The sequence below is a fragment of the Chiloscyllium punctatum genome, chromosome 7 (assembly GCF_047496795.1).
Source record: "Chiloscyllium punctatum isolate Juve2018m chromosome 7, sChiPun1.3, whole genome shotgun sequence".
In the NCBI taxonomy this organism is placed as follows: Eukaryota; Metazoa; Chordata; class Chondrichthyes; order Orectolobiformes; family Hemiscylliidae; genus Chiloscyllium; species Chiloscyllium punctatum.
The window spans coordinates 61318847-61330798 of NC_092745.1; positions in this window are offsets into that span (position 1 = coordinate 61318847).

The following is an 11952-nucleotide window of genomic DNA, read 5'->3' on the forward strand; positions in this document are numbered from 1 at the left end:
TCTATACACCTCCACGTTTTCCCTTTAAACAACCTCCAAACCTTAAACAGACCATTGTTTGCAGCAAACTGCCCAGCCTTCAGGACAAATTGACCACGACACCATACAATCCTGTCATGGCAACCACTGTAAGATGTGTCAGAGTGTCAACATAGGTACTACCATTACATGTGGGGACACCAGCCACCAGGTACTCATGTGATTCGGTCAATGTTGTCTATCTCATATGCTGCATGGTACATTGGCAAGTTCAAGCAGATGCTACGACAGTGGATGAATGGACACCATGCAACAATTGACTTATAAGGATGTTCCCTCCAGTCAGGGAACACTTCAGGACATTTGGCCTCAGATCTTCGGATGACTGTCCTCCAAGGCGGACTTTGGGATACACAACAACACAGAGCAGAGGCTGATAGTCAAGTTCAGTACCCATGAGGATGGCCTGAACCAGGATCTTGGGTTCATGTCACACTGTACTATACACTCTCACACAAGCACACATACATACACACTTTTACACACAATCACACTCACACAGACCTTCATACACATGCTCTTTCTCAGACACACGTTGACACACTTATCCTGTCACAGGCATCCATCAGACTCACGCACACTCCATCAAGCATGCACACATGCACTGTCACAGGCACACACATAGTCTCTCCCACATACACACATACAACCCCTCCACCCCCCCCCAACACACACACACTCTCTCTCTCTCTCCCTCACATGCACACATTTGCATGCACGCACGCACACATATAAGTCTATGGGGTGAATTTACATTTGCAAATTTGAATTTGCAGATACATTCTATTTTGTTGCAGTCAGTCCACGTGACATTTTATAAATTCCTACTTTGGACATAGAACCAGTCTGACTCACAGTTGGGATATAGACAGACTCTAACCTCACATCTTCAATGCATTGTCTGAGCTCAGATGTCACCTTTCTTTTAGAAAACCTTAAGTTATCTCAGGAATGTGACTTGAAAGAAGTTGTGAGATTTACATATTGATATTGATGAATTTTTGAGTGGGAGCAGCGGCCGAGGAAAAGCGAACCCGGGAGACTACAGCTAAGGTAAGACAGTTTGTTTCAAAATTACTTACCTGTAGCGGGCAGCAGAAGTGAGGTTGGAGCACATAGCTGGGTGGGAAGGTAAGTGATTAGTATTTGAGTGGGTGTGTTCTAGACCCCAGGTCCTACTTTCGTAGGGCCTCCTCTAACCTAACTTTAAAGTCCACAGGTAAGTGACTCAGTGTTATTGACTCAGTGTTCTTGTTTTTGGAGACAAAGTGTACAGTTATGGCAGCGCAGGCGGTGGAATGTTCCTCCTGCAGGATGTTTGAGGTAGGGGTGACCACCGATACTCCTGCCGACTTCGTCTGCAGGAAATGCAGTCAGATCCTGATCCTCACCGAACGAGTTAGGGAACTGGAACTGGAGTTGGACGAACTGAGGATTATTCGAGAGGCTGAGAAGGTGATTGATAGAAGCTACAGGGACATAGTTACGCCGGAGAACAGAGGTAGCTGGGTAACAGTTAGAGGTGGGAAGGGGAAGAAGCAGGCAGTGCAGGGTTCCCCTGTGGTCGTTCCCCTAAAAAATAAGTATACAGCTTTGGAAACTGTTGGGGGGGACAGCCTTGCAGGTGTAAGCTGCAGTGAAGGGGTCTGTGGCTCTGAGACTCAGAAGGAAAAGGGGGAGAGGAGGAGAGCGCTAGTTATAGGGGACTCTCTAGTTAGAGGGACGGACAGGCGGTTCTGTGGACATGGGCGAGACTCTCGGATGGTTTGTTGCCTCCCGGGTGCTAGGGTCCGAGACGTCTCGGACCGTGTCTTCAGAATCCTTAAGGGGGAGGGTGTGCAGCCAGAAGTCGTGGTACACATTGGCACCAACGACATAGGTAGGAAGAGGGGTGGAGAGGTCATTCAAGAGCTCAAGGAGTTAGGCTGGAAGCTAAAAGCTAGGACAGACAGAGTCGTCATCTCTGGGTTGTTGCCGGTGCCACGTGACAGTGAGGCAAAGAATGGGGAGAGAGTGCAGTTGAACACGTGGCTGCAAGGATGGTGTAGGAGGGAGGGCTTCAGATATTTGGACAATTGGACTGCATTCTGGGGAAGGTGGGACCTGTATAAACAGGACGGGTTGCACCTGAACCAGAAGGGCACCAATATCCTGGGGGGTAGGTTTGCTAGCACTCTTCAGGGGGGTTTAAACTAATTTGGCAGGGGGATGGGATCTGGACTTGTAGTCCAGCAAGTAAGCTAGCTGTGTGTCAGGATGCCCAAGACTGTAGGGAGGCTGCGGAGAAAGTAGCACAGACAGGGACTACTTGCGGACACAGAGATGGGCTCAAGTGCGTATACTTCAACGCAAGGAGTATCAGAAATAAGGTGGGTGAACTTAAGGCGTGGATCGGTACCTGGGACTACGATGTTGTGGCCATCACGGAAACATGGATAGATGAGGGACAGGAATGGCTGTTGGAGGTTCCTGGTTACAGATGTTTCAGTAAGATTAGGGAGGGTGGTAAAAAAGGAGGGGGGGTGGCATTGCTAATTAGAAATGGTATAACGGCTGCAGAAAGGAAGTTTGAGGGGGATCTGCCTCTGGAGGTAGTATGGGCTGAAGTCAGAAATAGGAAAGGTGCAGTCACCTTGTTGGGTGTTTATTATAGGCCCCCCAATAGCAGCAGAGGTGTGGAGAAACAGATTGGGAAACAGATTTTGGAAAGGTGCAGAAGCCAAAGGGTCGTAGTCATGGGCGACTTCAACTTCCCAAATATTGATTGGAAGCTCTTTAGATCAAGTAGATTGGATGGGGCGGTGTTTGTGCAGTGTGTCCAGGAAGCTTTTCTAACGCAGTATGTAGAGTGTCCAACCAGAGGGGAGGCCATATTGGATTTGGTACTCGGTAATGAACCGGGACAAGTGGTGGGCTTGTTAGTGGGTGAACATTTTGGTGATGGTGACCACAATTCTGTGACTTTCACCTTGGTTATGGAGAGAGATAGGTGCGCACAACAAGGTAGATTTTACAATTGGGGGAAGGGAAATTACGATGCTGTAAGACAGGATTTGAGGAGCATACGTTGGGAGCATAGGCTGTCAGGGAAGGATATGGTGGAAATGTGGAACTTTTTCAAGGAGCAGATACGACGTGTCCTTGATATGTATGTACCTATCAGGCAGGAAAGAAATGGTCGTGTGAGGGAGCCTTGGTTGACGAGGGAGGTTGAATGTCTAGTAAAGAGGAAGAAGGAGGCTTACATAAGGTTGAGGAAACAGGGTTCAGACAGAGCAGTGGAGGGATACAGGATAGCCAGAAGGGACCTGAAGAAAGGGATTAGGAGAGCTAAGAGAGGGCATGAAAAATCCTTGGCGGATAGGATCAAGGATAACCCCAAGGCATTTTATGCGTATGTGAGAAACCTGAGAATGACGATAACGAGGGTAGGTCCGATCAAGGACAGTAGTGGGAGATTGTGTATTGAGTCGGAAGAGATAGGAGAGGTCTTGAACAAGTACTTCTCTTCAGTATTTACGAACGAGAGGGACCATATTGTTGAAGAGGAGAGTGTGGAACGGACTGTTAAGCTAGAAGAGATACCTGTTAGGAAGGAAGATGTGTTGGACATTTTGAACAACTTGAGGATAGACAAGTCCCCCGGGCCTGACGGGATATATCCTCGGATTATGTGGGAAGCAAGAGAGGAAATTGCAGTACCGTTGGCATTGATCTTCTCGTCTTCACTGGCAACGGGGGTGGTACCAGGGGACTGGAGAGTAGCGAATGTTGTGCCCCTGTTCAAAAAAGGGAATAGGGATAACCCCGGGAATTACAGGCCAGTTAGTCTTACTTCTGTGGTAGGCAAAGTAATGGAAAGGGTACTGAGGGATAGGATTTACGAGTATCTGGAAAGACACTGCTTGATTAGGGACAGCCAGCACGGATTTGTGAAGGGTAGGTCTTGCCTTACAAGTCTTATTGAATTCTTCGAGGAGGTGACCAAGCATGTGGATGAGGGTAGAGCAGTGGATGTAGTGTACATGGATTTTAGTAAGGCATTTGATAAGGTTCCCCATGGTAGGCTTATGCGGAAAGTCAGGAGGCATGGGATAGAGGGAAATTTGGCCAATTGGATAGAAAACTGGCTAACTGGTCGAAGGCAGAGAGTGGTGGTAGATGGTAAATATTCAGCCTGGAGCCCAGTTACAAGTGGAGTTCCGCAGGGTTCAGTTCTGGGTCCTCTGCTGTTTGTAATTTTTATTAATGACTTAGATGAGGGAGTCAAAGGGTGGGTCAGTAAATTTGCAGATGATACAAAGATAGGTGGAGTTGTGGACAGTGAGGAGGGCTGTTGTCGGCTGCAGAGTGACTTAGATATGATGCAGAGCTGGGCTGAGGAGTGGCAGATGGAGTTCAGCCCTGCCAAGTGTGAGGTTGTCCATTTCGGAAGAACAAATAAGAATGCGGAATACAGGGTTAATGGTAGGGTTCTTAGTCAGGTGGAGGAACAGAGGGATCTTGGGGTCTATGTACATAGATCTTTGAAGGTTGCCACTCAGGTGGATAGAGTTTGTAAGAAGGCCTATGGAGTATTATCGTTCATTAGCAGAGGGATTGAATTCAAGAGTCGTGAAGTGATGTTGCAGCTGTACAGGACTTTGGTTAGGCCACAGTTGGAGTACTGTGTGCAGTTCTGGTCGCCTCACTTTAGGAAAGATGTGGAAGCTTTGGAGAGGGTGCAGAGAAGATTTACCAGGATGTTGCCTGGAATGGAGAGTAGATCGTACAAGGATAGGTTGAGAGTTCTCGGCCTTTTCTCGTTGGAACGGCGAAGGATGAGGGGTGACTTGATAGAGGTTTATAAGATAATCAGGGAATAGATAGAGTAGACAGTCAGAAACTTTTTCCCTGGGTACAACAGAGTGTTACAAGGGGACATAAATTTAAGGTGAAGGGTGGAAGGTATAGGGGAGATGTCAGGGGTGGGTTCTTTACCCAGAGAGTGGTGGGGGCATGGAATGCGCTGCCCGTGGGAGTGGTAGAGTCAGAATCATTGGCGACCTTTAAGCGGCATTTGGATAGGTACATGGATGGGTGCTTAATCTAGGTTAGAAGTTCGGCACAACATCCTGGGCCGAAGGGCCTGTTCTGTGCTGTATTGTTCTATGTTCTATGTTCTAAACCCTGCATCCCCATTTTAAGTGATTAAAGACTTAACAACAATATAGGTTTGTCAATACATCGCATCAGTTATACAGTCATAGAGGTGTACAGCACGGAAACAGACCCTTCGGTCCAACCCATCCATGCCAATCAGATATCCCAACCAAATCTAGTCTCACCTGCCAGCACCCAGCCCATATCCCTCTAAACGCTTCCTATTCATATACCCATCCAGATGCCTTTTAAATGTTGCCATTGTACCAGCCTTCACCACTTCCTCTGGCAGCTCATTCCATACACGTACCACTCTCTGTGTGAAAAAGTTGCCCCTTAGGTTTCTTTTATATCTTTCCCCTCTCAGCCTAAACCTATGCCCTCTAGTTCTGTACTCACCCATCCCAGGGAAAAAAAACTTTGTCTATTTATCCTATCCATGCCCCTCACGATATTATAAACCTCTATAAGGTCACCCCTCAGCCTCCGATGCTCCAGGGAAAACAGCCCCAGCTTGTTCAGCCTCTCCCTATAGCTCAAATCCTCCAATCCTGGCAACATCCTCTTAAATCGTTCCTGAACCCTTTCAAGTTTCACAACATCCTTCCGATAGGAAGGAGACCAGAATTGCATGCAGTATTTCAACAGTGGCCTAACCAATGTCCTGTACACCCACAACATGACCTCCCAATGCCTGTACTCAATACGCTGACCATTAAAGGAAAGCATACCAAACGCCTTCTTCACTATCCTATCTACCTGTGACTCCACTTTCAAGGAGCTATGAACTTGCACTCCAAGGTCTCTTTGTTCCGTAACATTCCTGAGGACCTTACCATTAAGTGTATAAGTCCTGCTAAGAATTGCTTTCCCAAAATGCAGCACCTCACATTTATCTAAATTAAACTTTGGTCTTTTACTATGAATTCTGTGCCCTATGACCCTGCCTCACTGGCTACCTGATGAAGGAGCAGTGCTCTGAAAGGTTGTACTTCCAAATAAACCTGTTGGACTATAACCTGGTAACTCCTCACATGACAAGTCCTTCATTCCTGGGATGATCCTTGTAAACCTCCTCTGGACCCCATCTGACAACAGCACATCCTTCCTGAGATACAGGGTCCAAAACTGCTCACAATATTCCAAATACGATCTGACCAAAGCCTTGTCAGAATCATTGGCGACCTTTAAGCGGCATTTGGATAGGTACATGGATGGGTGCTTAATCTAGGTTAGAAGTTCGGCACAACATCGTGGGCCGAAGGGCCTGTTCTGTGCTGTATTGTTCTATGTTCTATGTTCTATGTTATGCAGCCTCAGCAATACATTCCTGCACTTATGTTGAAATGAATGCTAACATTGCATTTGCCTTTCTAACTGCTAACCAAACCTGTATGTTAACCTTAAGAGAATCCTGAACTAGAAGTCCCAAGTCCCTTTATGCTTCTGATTTCCAAAGCTTTTCCCCACTTAGAAAACAGTCTATGCCTCTACTTTTCCTACCAAAGTGCATACATAACCTTACACTTTCCTATATTGTATTCTATCTGCCACTTCTTTGCCCATCTCTTAGCCTGTCCAAGTCCTTCCGTAGCCTCCCCACCTCCTCAACACTACCTGTCTCTCCATCTTTCTTTGTATCTTATGCAAATTTAGCAACAAGGCCCTCAGTTCCTGCATCAAGACCATTAATGTATAACGAGAATAGTTGTGGTCCCAACACGAACCCCTGCGGAACTCAACTTGTCACTGGCTGCCATCCTGAAAAAGACCCCTTTATTTCCTTCTGCTAGTCAGCCAATCCTCTATTCAGCCAGTACCTTAACGTAACACCATGGGCTCTTATCCTGTTTAGCAGCGTCCTGTGCAGCACCTTGTCAAAGACCTTCTGTGCGCATGTTTTGTGGGCGGCACGGTGGCACAGTGGTTAGCACTGCTGCCTCACAGCGCCAGAGACCCGGGTTCAATTCCCGCCTCAGGCGACTCTCTGTGTGGAGTTTGCACGTTCTCCCCGTGTCTGCGTGGGTTTGCTCCAGTTTCCTCCCACAGTCCAAAGATGTGCAGGTCAGGTGAATTGGCCATGGTAAATTGCCCGTAGTGTTAGGTAAGGGGTAGATGTAGATGTAGGGGTATGGGTGGTTTATGCTTCGGCGGGGCGGTGTGGACTTGTTGGGCCGAAGGGCCTGTTTCCACACTGTAAGTAATCTAATCTAATCTAAAATCCAAATAAATCTCATCCAATAACTCTCCTTTGTCTAATTTTCTCATTACCTATTCAAAGAATTCTAACAGATTTGTCAGGTATGACCTCTTCTTATTGAAGCCATGCTGACTCAGCTCTGTTTACCATGCACTTACCATGCACCACTCTCCGGTGGCTGGAGTCATTCCTGACATATAGGAAGATGGTTGTGGTTGTTGGAGGTCAGTCATCTCAGCTCCAGGACATCTCCGCAGGAGTTCCTCAGGTGTCCTGGGCCCAACCATCTTCAGCTGCTTCATCAATGACCTTCCCTCCATCATAAGGTCAGAAGTGGGGATGTTCGCCAATGTTTGCACAATATTAAGCACCATTTGCAACGCCTCAGAAACTAAGCAGTCTATGTCCAAATGCAACAAGATCTGGACAATATCCAGGCTTGAGCTGACAAGTGGCAAGTAATATTCATGCCACACAAATGCCAGGCTATGATCACCACCAACAAGAGACAATCTAACCATTGCCCCATGACATTCAATGGTGTTACCATCACTGAAGTCCCCCATTATCAATATCCTGGGAGTTATCATTGATCAGAAACTCAACTGGACTCACCACATACACGCAGTGGCTACAAGAGCAGGTTAGAGGCTCGGAATACTGCAGAGAGTAACTCATCTCCTGCCTTCTGAAAGCCTGGCCACAAGGCACAAGTCAGGAGTGTGATGCAATACTCCCCACTTGCCTGGATAAGTATAGCCCCAACAACACGCAAGAAACTTGACACCATCCGGGATAAAGCAGCCTGCTTGCTTAGCACTGCAACCACACGCATCCACTCCCTCCAGCAGTGTGTACTATCTACAAGATGCACTGCAGAAATTCACCAAAGATTCTCAGACAGCACCTTCCAAAACTACAACCACTTCCATCTAGAAGGACAAGGGCAGCAGATGAATGGGAACACCATCACCTTCAGGTTTTCCTCAAATCCACTCACCATCCTGACTGAAAATAAACACCGTTGCTTCACTGTTGCTAGGTCAAAATCCTGGAATTCCCTCCCTAACAGCATTGTGAGTCAACCCAAAGCAGGTGAACTGCAGTGGTTCAAGAAGGCAGCTCACCACCACCACCTTCTAAAGGGCAACTAGGGATGGGCAATATATGTTGGCCAACCAGCAAGGTCCACATCCCACTAATAAATGAACATGAATAAATAAACTTCTAAGGACGCCACAATCTCATCCTTACTAATGGATTCTAAAATCTTACCAATGACTGAGGTCAGGCTAACCAGCCTATAGTTTCCAGTCTTCTGTGTCCCTCCCTTCTTAAACAGGGGTAAAACATTAGCAACTTTCTAGTCCTCTGGAATCCATCCTGACTCCAGCGATTCCTGAAAGATCACCAATGCTTCCACATTCTCCTCAGCTATCTCCTTCAGAACTCTGGGGTGTAGTCCATCTGGTACAGACCTTTCAGGTTCCCCAGCAGTCTCCTTAGTAATGGTCACTACTCTCACCTCTGACTCCTGACTCTCTTGAAGTGCTACTAGTGTCGTCCACCATGAAGGATGATATCAAGTATCTTTTCAGTTTTTCCACCATTTGTTTGTTCCCCATTACAACTTCTCCAGTCTAATTTTCCAGTGGTCCAATGTACACTCTTTACCTTTTATAAATCTAATTTTTTAAAAAATGCAATCTTCTTTTCTATTACTAGCCAGCTTACCCTCATATTTCATCTTCTCCCCCCTTATTGTTTTTTTTCTAGTCCTCTGCTGATTTTTAAAGGTTTCCCAATCCTCTGGCTTCCCATTAACCTTCACCATGTTGTATGCTTTTTCTTTTTCTTTTACACTGGCCCTGATTTTCCTTGTCAGCCATGGTTGTCTAGTCCTTCCTTTAGTGTGCTTCTTCTTTGGGAAGAAATTCTGTTGTGCCTCCAAATTACCCCCAGAAACCCCTGCCATTGCTGCCCTACCATCTTCCCTGCTAGGCTTCCCTTCTAATCAAATCTGACCAGCTCCTCCCTCATGTCTTTGTAGTTACCTTTACTGAATTGTACTACCTTTACATTGGATTCCAGTTTCTCCCTCTCAAACTGCAGGGTCAATTCTATCATATTTTGATCACTACCCTCAAGGGGTTTCTTTACCTTAGCTCCTGAATCAAGTCTACCTCATTTCACATCACCAAATTTAGAATTACTTGTTCCCGAGTGGATTCCCAAGCTGCTCCAAAAAAAAACACAATCTTGTAGACATTTCACAGATTCCTTAATTTGAGATCCACTACCAGCTGGATTTTCCCAGTTCACCTGCATATTGTAATAGTGCCTTTCTTACATGCTTTTCCATCCCATGATTTATTCTCTGTCCCTCATCCTGACTACTGCCAAGAGGACTATACACATCTCCCATCAGGTTCTTCTTTCCTTTGCAGTTTCTCAGTTCTACAACACAGGTCTCCACCTTCCAACCTTGTATCACTTTAATTTCATTTCTTACTAACATGGCAACTCCACACTCTCTGCCCATCTGCCTGTCCTTTCGATAGGGTATGTATACTTGGATATTAAGTTCCCAGTCCTGATGCCCTTATAGCCAGATCTCTGTGATACCCACAACATCATGCCAATCAATTTCAGTGTGCTACATGCTCATTTATCATATCTCGTATACTGAGTGTATTTAAATACAAACCCTCAGTCCTACATTGACTGTCACCTCCTCATAGTTGTCCTCTTACCTGCTATGCCTGAAGTTAGATTCCTGAGTTTTTCTACACTCTCTGTCCTATTATTTGTTTTAAAAACTTTAATAACTTCTGCTGAGCCCTCCGTGCTTTTAACCTTTTCCATAGTTTCCCATGCAACTGAACCTATACTCCCACTATTTAGTTTAAAGCTTTATTCACCGCCCTTGATATACGATTTTCCAGGAATCTGGTCCCAGCATGATTCAGGTGGGGCCTATCCCATTGGAACAGCTCCCTCCTTCCCCAGTACTGATGCCAATATACATTTCTCCAGCACCAGTCTTTGAGCCTCTTTAATCTTGTTGCCAATTTGCTCGTGTCTCAGGTAGTAATTCAGAAATTATTACTTTATTGGTTCTGCTTTTTAATTTAGCTCCTAGCTGTTCATATGCACTCAGCAGAACCTCTTTCCTCTTTCTACCTATATCATTGGTACCTATGTGGGCTGCAACAATTGAAACTTTTCCCTCCCACTCCAAGTTCTTCGGCAGCGCTGATGAGATACCCAGAAGGAGAAAATTACTGCCGATGCTGGAATTGGCACTGAAAATTTAAAAAATGCTCAAAATCACAGTGGGTCAGACAGCATCCGTGGAGAGAGAGCAAGCAAACATTTCGAGTCCAGATGACTCTTCATAAGGTACCCTGAACCCAGGCACCAGCAAGGCAACACAGCCTTCAGAATTCTTGATCCTGATCACAGAGAGCATTATCTAAATCTCTGACTATACCATTCCCGATTATAACTACATTTCTCTTTTGTCTCCCTCTTGAATGGCTCCCTGTACCATGGTGCTGTCATCTTCCTTCCTATTGTCTCCACTCTCATCCACACAGGGAGCAAGAATCTCAAACCTGTTAGACAAACTCAAGGGCTGAGCTCCATCAGCACTACCTGCCTCGCTGACAATCACACTCTCCTGTCCCTGGCCAGTGACCAGATTCAAGGTAATTAATGTAAGGGATGTGACTAAAACACAGCATCCAGGCCACTCCACCACAATATACGTTGTCTTTTGTCTCTAATATCTCTGCTGAAAATTCCAACTGTGTCTTCATCATTTGTAATGCTGGAGAAACTCAGAAGATCTGGCTGCATCACGATCTCAAGCCATTCCAAAGTGCTTTTCAGAGTTTTAGTTCTGATGAATGGTCACTGGAGCCGAAATGTTAATTCTATTTCTCTCTCCACCATGCAACAATTAAAACATTTAAAAGGCATTTGGACAGGTACATGAATAGGAAATGTTTCAAGGGATATGGGCCAAATGCAGGCAAATGGAACTATTACAGTTTGGGAAACCTGGTTGGCATTGACGAGTTGGACCGAAGAGTCTGTTTCTGTATGACTCTATAAGATACTGCCAGACCTGCTAAGTTTTTCCAACAATTTCTGTTTCAGTTCCAGATCTTCAGCATCTGCAGTTCTCTATTTCATCACCATAACCAATGTTTTCCTCTTTTTATAAATTCCATTCTCCAACAATTCATCCAGATTTAGTCTGGATGTTCATTTACAACTAAACTTGAGTTTGACCTTTATAAGAATAGATTGTTTGTCGCAGGAGCAGAAATCCTATTTATGAGCATTAAGCATTGTTTCCCTAGTTTTACAATGAAGACTCCCCACCTCCGTCCATCATTGCCCCTCTCCTATTTCCTTTCCCCACCTCCTTCCCCCAATTTTCCTACCTGCCCCTTTCTCCCCGTGCCCTCTCCCCTCTCTCTCCTTGCCTCTATCTCCCCTGGATCCTCTCTCTCTCCCCCCACACCCCCCCCCCATGCCCCCCTCTCTCTCCCCCCGCCCCT